The sequence below is a fragment of the Muscardinus avellanarius genome, assembly GCF_963383645.1.
Source record: "Muscardinus avellanarius genome assembly, chromosome: 2".
NCBI lineage: Eukaryota > Metazoa > Chordata > Mammalia > Rodentia > Gliridae > Muscardinus > Muscardinus avellanarius.
The window spans coordinates 119,071,044-119,093,633 of NC_137787.1; positions in this window are offsets into that span (position 1 = coordinate 119,071,044).

The window sequence follows — 22,590 nt, forward strand, 5'->3', positions numbered from 1 at the left end:
CCACCCTGGGGCTTTTGGGTGCCCTAGAAAATAGCCGTGAGGCAAGCTTCGCGAGGACTGCGTTATTCCTGCCAGAGCATTCTAGGCCGCTCTTCAAACTTCCACAATCACAGGTGTGGATGGTTAAAAACCCGATTGAGCCGGGGATAGGGGTTCACCCTTGTAATCCTCGTGCTTGAAATGCGGAGCCTGGAGGATCACAGTTTCGCTGCCAAATTCGGTTAGCTAGTGAGGATTTTTGGCAATTTATTGAGTCCCGGGTTCCAAGGAAAACACAAAACGGGTAAGTAAGCCGAGCTCGCATGATTAAAACGCCGTGGGTTCAACCCCGGTACCACCAAGAGGAAAAGTAAAATAAAAAATAAAAATAAAAAACAAATCCTAAATGGGAATTAGGCACTTGACACAGAATCACAGATGCCTGACCTGCTAGGCTCCCGCAGGAAGACACCACCTGGCAGTAGCTGGTTTTTGTATCTGGCTGCAGGTTCCTGCACGCACTGCACCCCGACCATCTTCTGCCCTCAGGTCCTTGCTGTTAGCTGGGGTCGCCCTCACCCATGGATTCCCTACTCTCCGCGAGTGCTTTGTTCATTCACCCAACCTGAGGGCCTCCCTCCATTTAATGGGCCCTGTCCCCAGACCCTGCCCATGCTATGATGTTTGTGCTTCCCCTGGGGACATCTTTCCTGGGCTCCCAAGCACTCCCTGCGCTCCCTCCTTGGGGCAAATCTGTCTCCCCTGTGAGACCCCTCTTTGAGCAGGCTCAGTTCGGGCTGCCTCAAGGCGCCATATGGGAGGACAGTCACCTTCAGAAGGATTGGACTACACAGTTCCACAGGTTCCCTCTTCCCCGGGTGTTTCCCAGGCTGACCATGGAGGTCTTGGGTTTAAGGCCCTACCCAAAATGCCAAGGCACTCCTTCTTTCACTCTGCCTTCTGAGGGAACCACCCTGGGGCTTTTGGGTGCCCTAGAAAATAGCCGTGAGGCAAGCTTCGCGAGGACTTCCTTATTCCTTCCAGAGCATTCTCGGCCGCTCCTCAAACTTCCACACTCACAGGTGTGGATGGTTAAAACCCCGATTGAGCCGGGGATAGGGGTTCACCTTTGTACTCCCCGCGCTTGAAAGGCGGAGCCTGGAGGATCACAGTTTTGCTGCCAAATTCGCTAACTCTAACACCTAACACTAATCCTAAACCTTACCCCTAATGCTAAATGTAACCCTAACTTCTAACCCTAACCCCTATCCCCTAAACCTACTCCTAACGCTTAACCCTAATTCTAACCATAACTTCTAACTCTAACCATAATCCTAAACCTTAACCCTAACCCTAACTCTATCCCCTATCCCCTAGTCAAAACCCTAACCTTAACTCGTAGTCAAAACCCTAACCCTAACCCTAACCCTACCCCTAACCCCTAACCCTAAACCTAACCCCTAACCCTAATCCTAACCTTAACACCTAACCCTAACCCTAACTTCTAACTCTAACCCTAAACCTAAACCCTAACCCTAAACTTAAACCTACCTTCTCACCCTAACCCTAACTTCTAAACCTAACCCTAACACTAACCCTATCCTTTAATCCTAATCCTAACCCTAACCCCTATCCCTAAGCCTAAACCCTAACCCTAAACCTAACCCTAATTCTAACCCTAAACCTAACCCCTATCCTCTAACCCTAACCCTAACCTTAACCTAACTTCTAAACGCCTAACCCTAACACTAAACTTCACCCCTAACCCTAACCCTAACCCTAAACCTAACTTCTAATCCTAACCCTAACTTCTAACCCTAACCCTAACCCTAATGCCTAACCCTACCCTAAGCCTAACCCTAACTTCTAACCCTAACCCTAACCCTATTTCTAACCCCTTACCCTAACCCTAACCGTTTTACAATACAATGATATTGAACACAAACACACATATGTATTATATGTAGGACACTTTTCCGAGCTTTGAAACATAGTTCAATCCTCTTACAATACAGTGAAATTGAACATATATATGAAATTTCACATATGTATGGCACATAAATCCCGTTTCCTAGCTTTTAGACATAGCTGAAATGAACGCATATAAGAAACTAAACTAAATGTCGTATTCATTCTAACGCAAACAGTAATAAGAATTCTAAACGTATGCGAAAATTTTACAATGAAAATAGTACAATGAAATTGAACATAATTGCACACATATATGATATGTAAAACACTTTTCCGAGCTCTTATACATAGATGAAACAAACACATATTAGAAACTAAATTAAATGTATCCATTCTAACGCAAACTGTAATCCTAATTCTATACGTATATGAAACTCTCACAATACGCTGAAATTGAACATAATTGCCCATATATAGGATATATAAAACACTTTTTCGAGCTTTTTAACATGGCTGAAACTAAGGAATTCAAGAAACTTTTTAAACTAAATGTAATATTCAACCTAACGCTAACTGTAATCCTAATTCTAATCCTATGCGAACTCTTACAATACAGTGAAATGGAACACAATTGCATATATGTATGTTACGTAAAACACTGTTCCGAGCTTTTCAATATAGCTGAAACGAACGCATATAGGAAACTAAACTGATTGTCCTATTCCAACGCAAACAGACATCTTCATTCTAAACGTACGTGAAACTCTTACAATACAATGATAGTGAACATAATCACTTTTCCGAGCTTTTAGACATTGATGTAAAGAACGCATAGAAGAAATGAAACTAAATGCTATAATCCTCCTAATGCTAACTGAAATCCTAATTCTAAACGTACGTGAACCTCTTACAGCACACTGAAATTGACCATAATTGCATATATATATATATATATGATATGTAAAACAGTTTCCTGCTCTTTTATACATCTAAAAGAACGCATATAAGCCACCAAACTGAATGTCATATTTGTCCTAATGCTAACTGTATGGTATATTTGTCCTAATGCTAGCTGTAATCCTAATTCTAAAGGTATGCGAAAATCTTAAAATATGATGAAATTGAACATAATTGCACATATATATGATTCGTAAAACACTTTTCAGACCTTTTAGATATAGATGAAACAAATGAATATAAGATACTAAATTAAATGTCATATTCATTCTAAGGCAAACTGTAATACGAATTCTAAACATAGGCGAAACTCTTACAACACAGTGAAATTGAACACAAACGCACATATGTATGGGATGTAAGACTCATTTCCGAGCTTTTAAACATAGTTGAATCCTCTTACAGTACAATGAAACTGAATATATATATATATATGAAATTTCACATATGTATGATCCATAAATCACTTTTCCTAGCTTTTAGACATAGCTGAAATGAACGCATATAAAAAACTAAACTAAATGTCGTATTCATTCTAACGCAAACTGTAATACGAATTCTAAAGGTATGCGAAACTATTACAATACAATGAAATTGAATACAATGCACATATATATGATACATAAAACACTTTTCCGAGCTCTTAGACATAGCTGAAACCTAAACACTAAACCTAACCCTAAGCCCTATGCCCTAACCCTAACCCTAACCCTAATCCGTAACCCTAATTCTAATGCTATCCCCTAAAACTATCCCTACCCCTAATCCTAACTTTTATCCCCTAAACCTAACCCTAAACCTTAACCCTAATCCTACACCAACCTTAACCCTAACCCCTATGCCCTAATCCTAACCCTAACCCTAATCCCTAACCTTAATTCTAACACTAACCCCTAAACCTAACCCTAACCCTAATTCTAACCCTAAAACCTATCCTCTAATCCTAAACCTAACACAAACCCCTAAACCTAACCCTAACCCCTAACCCTAACCCTTAACCCCTATTCTCTAACCCTAACCCTAACCCCTAATACTAATCCTAACGCTAACCCCTAACCCTAACCTTAACCCCTATCCCCTAACACTAACCCTAACCCTTAATCCTAATCCTAACCCTAATTCTAACCCTAACTTCTAACCCTATTCATAACCCTAACCCTTAACCCTAACCCTAACCCTAATCCCTATCCCCTAACCCTAACCCAAACCCCTAACCCTAATCCTAACCCTAACCCTAAACCTAACTCTAACTTCTAACCCTAACACTAACCCTAATCCTAACCCCTAACCGCAACCCTAACCTTAACTTCTAACCCTAACCCTAACTCCTAACCCTAACCCTAACCCTTTTACAATACAATGATAATGAACACAAACACACATATGTATGATATGTAGGACAATTTTATGAGCTTTTAAACATAGTTCAATCCTCTTACAGTACAATGAAATTGAACATATATATGAAATTTCACATATGTATGGCACATAAATCACTTTTCCTAGCTTTTAGACATAGCTGAAATGAACACATATAAGATACTAAATTAAATGTCGTATTCATTCTAACGCAAACTGTAATACGTATTCTAAATGTATGCGAAACTCTTACAACACAGTGAAATTGAACACAAATGCACATATGTATAATATGTAAGATACATTTCAGAGCTTTTAAACATAGTTGAATCCTCTTACAGTACACTGAAGCTGAACATATATATGAAATTTCACATATGTATGGCACATAAATCACTTTTCCTAGCTTTTAGACATAGCTGAAATGAACGCATATAAGAAACTAAACTAAATGTCGTATTCATTCTAACGCAAACTGTAATACGAATTCTAAACGTATGCGAAACTATTACAATACAATGAAATTGAACATAATTCACATATATATGATACATAAAACACTTTTCCGAGCTCTTAGACATAGCTGAAACCTAAACACTAACCCTAACCCTAAACCTAACCCTAAGCCCTATGCCCTAACCCTAACCCTAATCCGTAACCCTAATCTAATGCTAACCCCTAAAACTATCCCTAACCCTAATCCTAACCCTTATCCCCTAAATCTAACCCTAAACCTTAACCCTAATCCTAACCCCAACCCTAACGCTAGCGTTAACCACTAACCCTAACCCTAACCCCTAACCGTAACAGTAACCCTACCCTTAACCCTAACCCTAACCCCTATCCCTACCCTAAACCTAACCCCTAACCCTAACCCTAAACCCTAAATCTAACCCCTAACCCTAACCCTAACCCCCAACCCTAACCCTTACACTAAACCCTAACTCCTATCCTCTAAACCTAACCCTAAACCCTAACCCTAATCCTAACCCTAACCCCTAACCCTGACCCTAACCCATATCCCCTAACACTATCCCTAACTCTTAACTCTAATTTTAACCCTAATTCTTACCCTAATTTCTAATCATAACCCTAACCCTTACCCTTAACCCTAACCCTAACCCCTAACCCTAAGCCTAACCCTAATCCTAACCCCTAGTCAAAAACCTAAGCCTAACCCTAACCCTAACCCTAAACCCTAATACTAACACCTATCCCCTACCCTAACCCCTAACCCTAACCCTAACCCTTAACCCTAATTCTCACCCTAACCCATAACCCTAACCCTAACTCTAACTTCTAACCCTAACCCTAACACTAACCCCTAACCCTAACACTAACCCTTTACAATACAATGATATTGAACACAAACGCACATATGTGTGATATGTAGGACAGTTTTCTGAGCTTTTAAACATAGTTAAATCCTCTTACAGTACAATGAAACTGAACATATATATGAAATTTCACATATGTATGGCACATAAATCACTTTTCCTAGCTTTTAGTCATAGCTGAAATGAATGCATATAAGAAACTAAGCTAAATGTTGTATTTATTCTAATGCAAACTGTAATCTTAATTCTAAACGTATGTGAAACTTTTACCATACAATGAAATTGAACATATGTGCACATATGTATGATACGTAAAACACTTTTCTGAGCTTTTAGACATAGATGAAAGAAACGCATATAAGTGCCAAGACATCCTGCTGCCTCGGCATCTATGTGTTGAGACCCCACTCCACATAGTTAATCGGCAAAAAAAAGCCCCGAGAAGGAGGTATCATCTCTGGCCAAAGTACCCCCCACTTTTAGATACCCTTCACTATTATTCCTTTTAACTTTCTACACGAATTGCTCCAGTGATGTGAAATCAGGACTATAAAAAGAAACTGAGTCCGTGGAAATAAACTCTCTAATAATTTGTCTAAACGTCCTTGGCTTTGCTCAATAGTAATGAAAAAACTGGCCAGAACTCAGATGCTGTGATAAACATTCCAGCTGCAGCAATCACTAAGATAAGCCATTAACTCCGGTAAGGTAGCTCAGTTCAAGGTAACTGTTTACCCTGGAGATCCTGCCTAGAGACAGAGAAGAAAAAACCTTGTGTGTGACTTCGAAGCAATTTAGTTGATAAACAACTTAGCTGCCCAAATACAATAGACCCAAGGAAAAAGATTGTTGACTTTTACCTCAGTGTGAGCATTCCTGGAGAAAGGGAGACTGGCCGCATGGTTAGAAATGAAAATGACAAAATAAAGGACAGATGTTCTAAATATATATGTATGAAAGAAAGGAAATACCGTAAGAGTAAGAAAAGCATTTTTGCATGAAGAAGAGCTTATCATAAGAAAGTCCCAACCGGGAAAGAAAGGAATTAGAAAGTTAGAAGCAGGTTGCAGAGGGTTTGTGACAGGGAAATGGATTATTAAAGATGAGTAGGCTTTTAATAGGCTTGTTGTCTAAAGAAGAGTGTTCAGCAGTTAAGGAAATACATCTGACAACTAAAACCAAGAACTTTGTGGTGTTGTTTGTGGTATTTTGTCTGCCAAACTGTGTTGTGAGTATGCTTAAGCTTTCAGATTTAGAAGATAAGATGCCAACACCTGAAGAAACTCTATCGCATCCATCTGAATCACCACATCTCCCCACACTTGCTATATGAACTGAGCCCAAAAGATGGAAAGTTCCAAGAAAGTTAAAGAAGATCCCCCGAGAAGCCCCCAAGCCTTGGGCATGCCTGTTTTTCCTGGAGATCAGCCCCTGAAACTGCTTATCTGCAAGACCTTGGAGAGGATTGGGAGTTAATCTCTCGAAGATCAACAGCCAGCTGAAGGACTAGTTTTATTACCTTTGTTTACATGTCATTCATTATTATTTCACAGTGATTGCATTCACCCCCTCTTCTCTTTATCATTAACTTTACTGGTGAAGAGTATAAATTTCTGGGTTTTTTGTAATAAAGTGTCATTGGCTCAAGAAGCCTTTGTCCACCTCAGGTTCTTTCCAAAGCGTCGTCATTTAGGGACCTAAAGAAAATTCAGTCCCTAAAGGGAAAGAATCGCTGCAGACAGGTGGCTGCAGAACTTCACCTGCCTTTTGGCCCATCTTTCTGAGGATTTGACCGGGAGCGGACAATAACGACCCAACTGAGATTAGTCGGCAACATATAAGAAAGAAAATTAAATGTATCCATTCTAAGGCAAACTGTAATCCTAATTCTATACATATTTGAAACTCTCACAATACACTGAAATTGAACATAATTGCCCATATATAGGATATATATAAAACACTTTTTCGAGCTTTTTCACATGGCTGAAACTAAGGAATACAAGAAATAGTTTAAAGTAAATGCAATATTCGTCCTAACGCTAACTGTAATCCTCATTCTAATCCTATGCGAAACTCTTACAATACAGTGAAATGGAACACAATTGCATATATGTACACTGTTTCGAGCTTGTAAATATAGCTGAAAGGAACACATATAGGAAACTAAACTAATTGTCGTATTCTAACCCAAACAGAAATCCTCATTTTAAACGTACATGAAACTCTTACAATACACTGATAGTGAACATATATAGGATTTGTAAAACTCTTCTTCGAGCTTTAAATATAGATGAAATTAACGTAAACGCTGAAATGGTGTATAATTGCACATACGTACGATATGTGAATCACTCTTCTGAGCTTTTAAACATAGCTAATACAAATGAAACTAAGAAACAAAACTAAATTTTATATTCGTCCTGTTATACTAAATGTAAACATATGTGAAACTCTTACAATACACTGATAGTGAACATAATCATGTTTCCGAGCTTTTAGACATTGATGTAACGAACGCATAGAAGAAAGGAAACTAAATGCTATATTCGTCCTAATGCGAACTGAAATCCTAATTCTAAACGTACGTGAACATCTTACAGTACATTGAAATTGACCATAATTGCATATATATATGATATGTAAAAGTTTCCTGCTCTTTTAAACATCTAAAAGAACGCATATAAGCCACCAAACTGAATGTTATATTTGTCCTAATGCTAACTGTAATCCTAATTCTAAACGTATGCGAAAATCTTAACATATGATGAAATTGAACATAATTGCACATATATATGATATGTAAAACACTTTTCTGAGCTTTTAGACATAGCTGAAACGAACGTATATAAGATACTAAATTAAATGTCGTATTCATTCTAACGCAAATTGTAATACGAATTCTAAACGTATGTGAAAGTCTTACAACACAGTGAAATTGAACACAAACGCACATATGTATGATATGTAAGACACATTTCTGAGCTTTTAAACATAGTTGAATCCTCTTACAGTACACTGAAACTGAACATATATATGAAATTTCTCATATGTATGGCACATAAATCACTTTTCCTAGCTTTTAGACATAGCTGAAATGAATGCATATAAGAAACTAAACTAAATGTCGTATTCATTCTAACGCAAACTGTAATAAGAATTCTAAACGTATGCGAAACTATTACAATGAAATTGAACATAATTGCACATATATATGATACGTAAAACACTTTTCCGAGCTCTTAGACATAGCTGAAACCTTAACACGAACAATGAAATTAAACAACTTTCACATATATATGACATGTAAAACACTTTTCGTAGCTTTTACGCCTAGGGTAAACTAACGCATATAAGTAGTTAAACTAAACGATATAGAATTGCTAACGCTATCTGAAATTCTAATTCCAAACTTATGTGAAACTCTTCCCATACACTGAAAATTAACAACTTTCACAAATATATGGCATGTAAAACACTTTTCGGAGCTTTTGCGCCTATGGTAAATTAACGCATATAAGTAGATAAACTAAACGATATAGAAGTGCTAACGCTATCTGAAATCCTAATTCTAAACTTATGAGAAAATCTTCCCATACAATGAAATTGAACAACTTTCACGTATATAGGACATGTAAAACACTTTTCCGAGCTTTTATGCCTAGGTTAAACTAACAAATCTAAGAATTTAAACTAAATGATATAGAAGTGCTAACGCTATCTGCATTCCTAATTCTAAACTTATGTGAACCTCTTCCCATACACTGAATTTGAATAACTTCCAGATATATAATACATGTAAAACACTCTTCCAAGTATTTATGCCTAGGGTAAAGAAACGCATCGAAAAAGTTAAAATAAATGATAGAGAACTGGTAACATTATCCGCAATCCAAAATTTTTACTTATTTGAAACTCTTGCAATATACTGAAATTGAACAACTTTCACATATATATGACATGTACAACACTTTTCCGAGTTATTATGGCTAGGGTAAACTAACGCATATAATTAGTTAAACTAAATGCTATAAAACTGTTAATGCTATCTGCAATCCTAATTCTCAACTTTTGTGAAACTCTTGCCATAAACTAAATTTGAACAACTGTCACATATATATGACATGTAAAACACTTTTCCGAGCTTTTGTGCCTAGAGTAACCTAACGCATATAAGAAGTCATTTTAAATAATACAAAACTTTTAACGGTATCTGCAATCCTAATTCTAAACTTATGAGAAAATCTTCCCATACAATGAAATTGAACAACTTTCACATATATAGGACATGTAAAACACTTTACCGAGCTTTTGAGCCGAGGGTAAACTAACGCATATAGGAAGTTAAACTAAATGATATAGAACTGGTAATGCAATCTGCAATCCTAATTCTAAACACTTTTCCGAGCTTTTGTGACTAGGGTAAACTAACGCATATAAGTAGTTAAACTAAATGAAATAGAACTGGTAATGCTATCTGCAATCCTAATTCTCAACTTCTGTGAAACTCTTGCTGAAATTAAACAACTTTCACATATATATGACATGTAAAACACTTTTCGTAGCTTTTACGCCTAGGGTAAACTAACGCATATAAGTAGTTAAACTAAACGATATAGAATTGCTAACGCTATCTGAAATTCTAATTCCAAACTTATGTGAAACTCTTCCCATACTCTAAAATTGAACAACATTCACATATATATGACATGTGAAACACTTTTCCGAGCATTTGTGCCTAGGGTAAACTAACGCATATAAGTAGTTAAACTAAATGATATAGAAGTGCTAACGCTATCTGAAATCCTAATTCTAAACTTATGTGAAACTCTTCCCATACACTGAAAATTAACAACTTTCACAAATATATGGCATGTAAAACACTTTTCGGAGCTTTTGCGCCTATGGTAAATTAACGCATATAAGTAGATAAACTAAACGATATAGAAGTGCTAACGCTATCTGAAATCGGAATTCCAAACTTATGTGAAAACTCTTCCCATACACTGAAATTGAACAACATTCACATATATATGGCATGTAAAACACTTTTCCGAGCTTTTGTGCCTTGGGTAAACTAACGCATATAGGAAGTTAAACTAAATGATATAGAACTGGTAATGCAATCTGCAATCCTAATGCTCAACTTATGTGAAACTCTTGCCATACACTGAAATTGAACAACCTTCACATATATATGACATGTAAAACACTTTTCCGAGTTTTTATGCCTAGGTTAAATGAACAAATCTAAAAAGTTAAACTAAATGATATAGAAGTGCTAACACTATCTAAAATCCTAATTCTAAACTTATGAGAAAATCTTCCCATACAATGAAATTGAACAACTTTCACATATATAGGACATGTAAAACACTTTTCCGAGCTTTTGAGCCTAGGGTAAACTAACGCATATAGGAAGTTAAACTAAATGATATAGAACTGGTAATGCTATCTGCAATCCTAATTCTCAACTTCTGTGAAACTCTTGCCATACACTGAAATTAAACAACTTTCACATATATATGACATGTAAAACACTTTTCGTAGCTTTTACGCCTAGGGTAAACTAACGCATATAAGTAGTTAAACTAAACGATATAGAATTGCTAACGCTATCTGAAATTCTAATTCCAAACTTATGTGAAACTCTTCCCATACTCTAAAATTGAACAATATTCACATATATATGACATGTGAAACACTTTTCCGAGCTTTTGTGCCTAGGGTAAACTAACGCATATAAGTAGTTAAACTAAATGATATAGAACTGGTAATGCAATCTGCAATCCTAATGCTCAACTTATGTGAAAATCTTGCAATACACTGAAATTGAACAACTTTCACATATATATGACATGTAAAACACATTTCCGAGTTTTGTGCCTACTGTAAACTAACGCATATAGGAAGATAAACTAAATGATACAGAACTGGTAATGCAATCTGCAATCCTAATGCTCAACTTGTGTGAAACTCTTGCCATACACTGAAATTGAACAACTTTCACATATATATGACATGTAAAACACTTTTCCGAGTTTTTATGCCTAGGTTAAACTAACAAATCTAATAATTTAAACTAAATGATATAGACGTGCTAACGATATTTGCAATCCTAATTCTAAACTTATGTGACCCTCTTCCCATACACTGAATTTGAATAACTTCCACATATATATTACCTGTAAAACACTTTTCCGAGTATTTATGCCTAGGGTAAACAAATGCACCGAAAAATATAAAATAAACGATAGAGAACTGGTAACGCTATCTGCAATCCAAAATTTTACTTATTTGAAACTCTTGCAATATACTGAAATTGAACAACTTTCACATATGTATGACATGTACAACACTTTTCCAAGTTTGTATGGCTAGGGTAAACTAAGGCATATAAGTAGTTAAACTAAATGATATAAAACTGGTAATGCTATCTGCAATCCTAATTCTAAACTTCTGTGAAACTCTTGCGATACACTGAAATTGAACAACTTTCACATATATATGACATGTTAAACACTTTTCCAAGCTTTTGTGCCTAGGGTAAACTAACGCATATAAGTAGTTAAACTAAACGATATAGAAGTGCTAACGCTATCTGCAATCCTAATTCTCATCTTATGTGAAACTCTTGCCATACACTGAAATTGAACAACATTAACATATATATGACATGTAAAACAATTTTCCAAGCTTTTTTGCCTAGGGTAAACTAACGCATATAAGTAGGTAAACTAAATGATATAGAACTGGTAATGCAATCTGCAATCCTAATGCTCAACTTCTGAGAAATTCTTGCCATACACTAAATTTGAACAATTTCCACATGTATATGACAGGTAAAACACTTTTCCGAGCTTTTGTGCCTAGTGTAAACTAACGCATATAAGTAGTTAAACTAAACGATATAGAAGTGCTAATGCTATCTGCAATCCTAATTCTCAACTTATGTGAAACTCTTGCCATACACTGAAATTGAACAACATTCACATATATATGACATGTGAAACACTTTTCCAAGCTTTTGTGACTAGGGTAAACTAACGCATATAAGTAGTTAAACTAAATGAAATAGAAGTGGTAAAGCTATCTGCAATCCTAATTCTCAACTTTTGTGAAACTCTTGCCATACACTAAATTTGAACAACTTTCTCATATATATGACATGTAAAACACTTTTCCAATTTTTTATGCCTAGGGTAAACAAAGGCATATAAGAAGTTATACTAAATGATACCAAACTGGTAATGCTCTCTGCAATCCTATTCTAAACTTATGTGAAGCTCTTCCGATACATTGAAATTAAACAACTTTCACATATATATGACATGTAAAACACTTTTCCAATTTTTTATGCCTAGGGTAAACTAATTCATATAAGAAGTTATATTAAAAGATACAAAACTGTTAAAGCTATCTGCAATCTTAATTCTAAACTTATGTGAAACTATTGCAATACACTAAAATTGAACAACTTTCACATATATATGACATGTAAAACACTTTTCCGAGTATTTATGCCTAAGGAAAACAAACGCATCGAAAAAGTTAAACGATAGAGAACTGGTAAAGCTATCTGCAATCCAATATTTTTACTTAATTGAAACTCTTGCAATATACTGAAATTGAACAACTTTCACATATATATGACATGTACAACACTTTTCCGAGTTTTTATGGCTACGGTAAACTAATGCATATAAGTAGTTAAACTAAATGATATAGAACTGGTAATGCTATCTGCAATCCTAATTCTCAACTTCTGTGAAACTCTTGCCATACACTGAAATTGAACAACTTTCACATATATATGACATGTAAAACACTTTTCCAATTTTTTATGCCTAGGGTAAACTAAGGCATAAAAGAAGTTATACTAAATGATACAAAACTGTTAAAGCTATCTGCAATCCTAATCTAAACTTATGTGAAACTATTGCAATACACTAAAATTGAACAACTTTCACATATATATGACATGTAAAACACTTTTCCAATTTTTTATGCCTAGGTTAAACTAAGGCATATAAGAAGTTATACTAAATGATACAAAACTGTTAAAGCTATCTGCAATCCTAATTCTAAACTTATGTGAAACTATTGCAATACACTAAAATTGAACAACTTTCACATATATATGACATGCAGATCACTTTTCCGTGCTTTTGTGCCTAGGGTCAACTAACGCATATAGGAAGTTAAACTAAATGATATAGAATTGGCAATGCAATCTGCAATCCTAATTCTCAACTTATGTGAAACTCTTGCCATACACTGAAATTGAACAACATTCACATGTATATGACATGTGAAACACTTTTCCGAGCTTTTGTGCCAAGGGTAAACTAACGCATATAGGAAGTTAAACTAAATGATATAGAACTGGTAATTCTATCCGCAATCGTAATTCTCAACTTCTGTGAAACTCTTGCCATACACTGAAAATGAACAACTTTCACATATATATGACATGTAAAACACTTTTCGAAGCTTTTGCGCCTAGGGTAAACTAACGCATATAAGTAGTTAAACTAAACAATATAGAAGTGTTAACGCTATCTGCAATTCTAATTCCAAACTTATGTGAAACTCTTCCGATACACTGAAATTGAACAACTTTCACATATATATGACATGTGAAACACTTTTCCGAGCTTTTGTGACTAGGGTAAACTAACGCATATAAGTAGTTAAACTAAATGAAATTAGAAGTGGTAACGCTATCTGCAATCCTAATTCTAAACTTATGTGAAAGTCTTCCCATACACTGAAATTGAACAACTTTCACATACATATTGCATGTATAACAATTTTCCGACCTTTTGTGCCTAGAGTAACCTAACGCATATCAGAAGTTATTCTAAATAATACAAATCTTTTAACGCTATCTGCAATCCTAATTCTCAACTTCTGTGAAACTCTTGCCATACACTGAAATTGAACAACTTTCACATATATATGACATGTAAAACACTTTTCGAAGCTTTTGCGCCTAGGGTAAACTAACGCATATAAGTAGTTAAACTAAACGATATAGAAGTGCTAACGCTATCTGCAATTCTAATTCCAAACTTATGTGAAACTCTTCCGATACACTGAAATTGAACAACTTTCACATATATATGACATGTGAAACACTTTTCCGAGCTTTTGTGCCTGGAGTAACCTAAGGCATACAAGAAGTTATTCTAAATAATACAAAACTTTTAACGCTATCTGCAATCCTAATTCTAAACTTATGTGAAAATCTTCCCATACACTGAAATTGAACAACTTCCACATATATATGACAGGTAAAACACTTTTCCGAGCTTTTGTGCCTAGGGTAAACTAACGCATATAAGTAGTTAAACTAAATGATATAGAAGTGCTAACGCTATCTGCAATCCTAATCCTAACTTATTTGAAACTCTTGCTAAATACTGAAATTGAAAAAGTTTCACATATATATAACATGTAGAACACTTTTCCAAGTTTTTATGCCCTGGGTAAACTAACGCATCGAAGAATTTAAACAAAACGATATAGAACTGGTAATGCTATCTGTAAATCTATATTTTAACTTATTTGAAACTCTTGCAATATACTGAAATTGAACAAATTTCAAATATATATGACATGTACAACACTTTTCCGAGTTTTTATGCCTAGGGTAAACTAACGCATCTAAGGAGTTAAAATAAATCATATAGAACTGGTAACGCTATCTGCAATCCTAAATCTCAACTTCTGTGAAACTCTTGCCATACACTGAAATAGAACAACTTTCATATATATATATGAAATGTAAAACACTTTTCCAAGCTTTTGTGACTAGGGTAAATTAATGCATACAAGTAGTTAATCTAAATGATATAGAAGTGCTAACGCTATCTGCAATCCTAATTCTAAACTTTTGTGAAACTTTTCCCATACAATGAAATTGAAGAACTTTCACATATATAGGACATGTAAAACACTTTTCTGAGCTTTTGTGCCTAGGGTAAACGAATGCATATAAGTAGTTAAACTAAATAATATTGAAGTGCTAACGCTATCTGCAATCCTAATCCTAAACTTATGTGAAACTCTTCCAATACACTGAATTTGAACAACTTCCACATGTATATGACATGTAAAACACTTTTCCGAGCTTTTTTGCATAGGGTAAACTAAGGCATATAAGAAGTTAAACTAAATGATATAGAAGTGCTAACGCTATTTGCAATCCTAATTCTAAACTTGTGTGAAACTCTTCCCATACACTAAATTTTAACAACTTCCACATATATATGACATGTAAAACACATTTCCGAGCTTTTGTGTCTAGGGTAAACTAACACATGTAAGAAGTTAAACTAAATGACATAGAAGTGCTAACGCTATCTGCAATCCTAATCCTAAACTTATGTGAAACTCTTTCCATACACTTAATTTGAATAACTTCCACATGTATATGACATGTAAAACACTTTTCCAAATATTTATGCGTAGGGCAAACTAACGCATCGAAGAAGTTAAACTAAACGATATAGAACTGGTAACGTTATTTGCAATCCAAATTTTTAACTTATTTGCAACTCTTGCAATATACTGAAATTGAACAATTTTCACATATATATGATATGTAAAACACTTTCCGAGCTTTTGTGCCTTGGGTAAACTAACGCATATAGGAAGTTAAACTAAATGATATAGAACTGGTAATGCAATCTGCAATCCTAATGCTCAACTTATGTGAAAATCTTGCAATACACTGAAATTGAACAACTTTCACATATATATGACATGTAAAACACATTTCCGAGTTTTGTGCCTACTGTAAACTAATGCATATAGGAAGATAAACTAAATGATATATAACTGGTAATGCAATCTGCAATCCTAATGCTCAACTTGTGTGAATCTCTTGCCATACACTGAAATTGAACAACTTTCACATATATATGACATGTAAAACACTTTTCCGAGTTTTTATGCCTAGGTTAACCTAACAAATCTAAGAATTTAAACTAAATGATATAGAAGTGCTAACGCTATCTGCAATCCTAATTCTAAACTTATGTGAACCTCTTCCCATACTCTGAAATTGAATAACTTCCACATATATATTACATGTAAAACACTTTTCCAAGTATTTATGCCTAGAGTAAACAAACGCTTCGAAAAAGTTAAAATAATCGATAGAGAATTGGTAACATTTATCGAAATCCAAAATTTTTACTTATTTGAAACTCTTGCAATATACTGAAATTGAACAACTTTCACATATATATGACATGTACAACACTTTTCCGAGTTTTTATGGCTAGGGTAAACTAACGCATATAAGTAGTTAAACTAAATGCTATAGTACTGTTAATGCTATCTGCAATCCTAATTCTCAACTTCTGTGAAACTCTTGCCATACACTGAAATTGAACAACTTTCATATATATATGACATGTAAAACTCTTTTCTGAGCTTTTGTGCCTAGGGTAAACTAACGCATATAGGAAGTTAAACTAAATGATACAGAACTGGTAATGCGATCTGCAATCCTAATGCTCAACTTATGTGATACTCTTGCCATACACTGAAATTGAACAACTTTCACATATATATGACATGTAAAACACTTTTCCGAGTTTTTATGCCTAGGGTAAACTAACAAATCTAATAATTTAAACTAAATGATATAGACGTGCTAACGATATTTGCAATCCTAATTCTAAACTTATGTGACCCTCTTCCCATACACTGAATTTGAATAACTTCCACATATATATTACCTGTAAAACACTTTTCCGAGTATTTATGCCTAGGGTAAACAAATGCACCGAAAAATATAAAATAAACGATAGAGAACTGGTAACGCTATCTGCAATCCAAAATTTTACTTATTTGAAACTCTTGCAATATACTGAAATTGAACAACTTTCACATATGTATGACATGTACAACACTTTTCCAAGTTTGTATGGCTAGGGTAAACTAAGGCATATAAGTAGTTAAACTAAATGATATAAAACTGGTAATGCTATCTGCAATCCTAATTCTAAACTTCTGTGAAACTCTTGCGATACACTGAAATTGAACAACTTTCACATATATATGACATGTAAAACACTTTTCTGAGCTTTTGTGCCTAGGGTCAACTAACGCATATAAGAAGTTAAACTTAATGATATAGAAGTGCTAATGCTATCTGCAATCGTAATTCTAAACTTATGTGAAACTCTTGTCATACACTGAAATTGAACAACATTCACATATATATGACATGTAAAACAATTTTCCGAGCTTTTGTGCTTAGGGTAAACTAATGCATATAAGTAGTTAAACTAAATGATATAGAACTTGTAATGCTATCTGCAACCCTAATTCTCAACTTCTGTGAAACTCTTCCCATACACTGAAATTGAACAACTTTCACATATATATGACATGTAAAACACTTTTCCGAGCTTTTTTGCATAGGGTAAACTAAGGCATATAAGAAGTTAAACTAAATGATATAGAAGTGCTAACGCTATTTGCAATCCTAATTCTAAACTTGTGTGAAACTCTTCCCATACACTAAATTTTAACAACTTCCACATATATATGACATGTAAAACACTTTTCGGAGCTTTTGTGCCTAGGTTAAACTAACAAATCTCATAAGTTAAACTCAATGATATAGAAGTGCTAACGCTATCTGCAATCCTAATCCTAAACTTATGTGAAACTCTCTCCATACACTTAATTTGAATAACTTCCACATGTATATGACATGTAAAACACTTTTCCAAATATTTATGCGTAGGGCAAACTAACGCATCGAAGAAGTTAAACTAAACGATATAGAACTGGTAACATTATTTGCAATCCAAATTTTTAACTTATTTGCAACCCTTGCAATATACTGAAATTGAACAACTATCACATATATTTGACATGTAGAACCCTTTTCGGAGTTTTTATGCCTAGGGTAAACTAACGCATCTAAGAAGTTAAACTAAATGATATAGAACTGGTAACGCTATCTGCAACCCTAATTCTAAACTTATGTGAAACTCTTCCCATACACTGAAATTGAACAACTTTCACATATATAGGACATGTAAAACACTTTTCCGAGCTTTTGCGCCTAGGTTAAACTAACGCATGTAAGAAGTTAAACTAAATGATATAGAAGTGCTAACACTATCTGCAATCCTAATCCTAAACTTATGTGAAACTCTTCTCACACACTGAAATTGAACAACTTTCACATATATTTGACATGTAAAACATTATCCGAGCTTTTGTGCCTAGGGTAAACTAATGCATATAAGTAGTTAAACTAAATGATATAGAAGTGCTAACGCTATCTGAAATCCTAATTCTAAAATTATGTGAATCTCTTCCCATACACTGAAATTGAACAACATTCACACATATATGACATGTAAAACAGTTTTTCGAGCTTTTGTGCCTAGGGAAAATAACGCATATAAGAAGATAAACTAAATGATATGGAAGTGCTAACACTATCTGTAATCCTAATTCTAAACTTATGTGAAACTCTTCCCATACACTGAAATTGAACCACATTCACATATAAATGGCATGTAAAACACTTTTACGAGCTTTTGTGCCTAGCTAGAATAACCTAACGCATATAAGAAGTTATTCTAAATAATACAAAACTTTTAACGCTATCTGCACTCCTAATTCTCAACTTCTGTGAAACTCTTGCCATACACTGAAGTTGAACAACTTTCACATGTATATGACATATAAAACACTTTTCCGAGCTTTGTGCCGAGGGTAAAATAACGCATATAAGTAGTTGAACTAAATGATATAGAAGTGCTAACGCTATCTGAAATCCTAATTATAAACATATGTGAAACTCCTCCCATACACTGAAATTGAACAACTTTCACATATATATGACATGTAAAACACTTTTCCGAGCTTTTGTGCCTAGGGTAAACTAACGCGTATAGGAAGTTAAACTAAAAGATATAGAACTGGTAATGCTATCTGCAATCCTAATTCTCAACTTATGTGAAACTCTAGCCATACACTGAAACTGAACAACTTTCACATATATATGACATGTAAAATACTTTTCTGAGCTTTTTTGCCTATGTTAAACTAATGCATATAATAAGAAATTAAACTAAATGATATAGAATTGCTAACACTATCTGCAATCCTAATTCTAAACTTATGTGAAACTCTTCCCATACACTGAAATTGAACAACTTTCACATAAATATGGCATGTAAAACACATTTCCGACCTTTTGTGCCTAGATAACCTAAAGCATATTAGAAGTTATTCTAAATAATACAAACCTTTTAACGCTATCTGCAATCCTAATTCTAAACTTATGTGAAACTCTTGCAATACACTGAAATTGAACAATTTTCACATATATATGACATGTAAAACACTTTTCCGAGGTTTGTGCATAGGGTAAACTAACGCATATAGGAAGTTAAACTAAATGATATAGAACTGGTAATGATATCTGCAATCCTAATTCTCAACTTCTGTGAAACTCTTGCCATACACTAAATTTGAACAACTTCTACATGTATATGACAGGTAAAACACTTTTCCGAGCTTTTGTGCCTAGCGTAAACTAAAGCATATAAGTAGTTAAACTAAATGATATAGAAGTGCTAATGCTATCTGAAATCCTAATTCTAAACTTACGTGAAACTCTTCCCATACACTTAAATTGAACAACTTTCACATATATATGGCATGTTAAACCCTTTTCCGAGCTTTTACGCTTAGAATAACCTAACGCATATAAGAAGTTATTCTAAATAATACAAAACTTTTAACGCTATCTGCAATCCTAATTCTAAACTTATGTGAAACTCTTGCCATACACTAAATTTGAACAACTTTCACATATATATGACATGTAAAACACTTTTCCGAGCGTTTGCGCCTTGTGTAAACTAACGCATATAAGTAGTTAAACTAAACAATATAGAAGTGCTAACACTATCTTCAATCCTAATTCTCAACTTATGTGAAACTCTTGCCATACACTGAAATTGAACAACATTCACATATATATGACATGTGAAACAATTTTCCGAGCTTTTGTGACTAGGGCAAATTAACGCATATAAGTAGTTAATCTAAATGAAATAGAAGTGGTAATGCTATCTGCAAATCTAATTCTCAACTTTTGTGAAACTCTTGCCATACACTAAATTTGAACAACTTCCACATGTATATGACAGGTAAAACAGGTTTCCGAGCTTTTGTGCCTAGGGTAAACTAAGGCATATAAAAAGTTATACTAAATAATACCAAACTGGTAATGCTATCTGCAATACTAATTCTAAACTAATGTGAAACTATTCCGATACATTGAAATTAATCAACTTTCACATATATATGACATGTAAAACACTTTTCCGAGCTTTTGTGCCTTGGGTAAACTAACGCATATAAGTAGTTAAACTAAATGATATAGAACTGGTAATGCTATCTGCAATCCTGATTCTCAACTTCTGTGAAACTCTTGCCATACACTAAATTTGAACAACTTCCACATGTATATGACAGGTAAAACACTTTTCCGAGCTTTTGTGCCTAGGGTAAACTAACACATATAAGTAGTTAAACTAAATGATATAGAGGTATTAACACTATCTGAAATCCTAATTCTAAATTTATGTGAAAATCTTCCCATACACTGAATTTGAACAACATTCACATATATATGACATGTAAAACACTTTTCCGAGCTTTTGTGCCTAGGGTAAACTAACGCATATAGGAAGTTAAACTAAATGATATAGAACTGGCAATGCAATCTGCAATCCTAATGCTCAACTTATGTGAAACTCTTGCCATACACTGAAATTGAACAACCTTCACATATATATGACATGTAAAACACTTTTCCGAGTTTTTATGCCTAGGTTAAACTAACAAATCTAAAAATTTAAACTAAGTGATATAGAAGTACTAACGCTATCCGCAAGCATAATTTTAAATTTATGTGAACCTCTCCCCATACACTGAATTTGAACAACTTCCAAATATATATTACATGTAAAACACTTTTCCGAGTATTTATGCCTAGGGTAAACAAACGCATCGAAGAAGTTAAAATGAACGATAGAGAACTGGTAACGCTATCTGCAATCCAAAATTTTTACTTATTTGAAACTCTTGCAATATCTGAAATTGAACAACTTTCACATATATATGACATGTACAACACTTTTCCGAGCTTTTGTGCCTAGGATAAACTAAGGAATATAAGTAGTTAAACTAAATGATATAGAAGTGCTAACGCTATCTGAAATCTTAATTCTAAACTTATGTGAAAATCTTCCCATACACTGAAATTGAACAACATTCACATATATATGACATGTAAAACACTTCTCCGAGCTTTTGTGCCTAGGGTAAACAAACGCATATAGGAAGTTAAACTAAATGATATAGAACTGGCAATGCAATCTGCAATCCTAATGCTCAACTTATGTGAAACTCTTGCCATACACTGAAATTGAACAACCTTCACATATATATGACATGTAAAACACTTTTTCGAGTTTTTATGCCTAGGTTAAACTAACAAATCTAAAAAGTTAAACTAAATGATATAGAAGTGCTACCGCTATCCGCAAGCATAATTTTAAATTCATGTGAACCTCTCCCCATACACTGAATTTGAATAACTTCCACATATATATTACATGTAAAACACTTTTCCGAGTATTTATGCTTAGGGTAAACAAACGCATCGAAGAAGTTAAAATGAACGATAGAGAACTGGTAACGCTATCTGCAATTCAATATTTTTTTTTATTTGAACTCTTGCAATATACGGAAATTGAACAACATTCACATATATATGACATGTACAACACTTTCCGAGTTTTTATGGCTGGGGTAAAATAACGCATATAAGTAGTTAAAATAAATGATATAGAACTGGTGATGCTATCTGCAATCCTAATTCTCAACTTCTGTGAAACTCTTGCTATAAACTGAAATTCAACAACTTTCCCATATATATGACATGTAAAACACTTTTCCGAGTTTTTATGCCTAGGGTAAACTAAGGCAT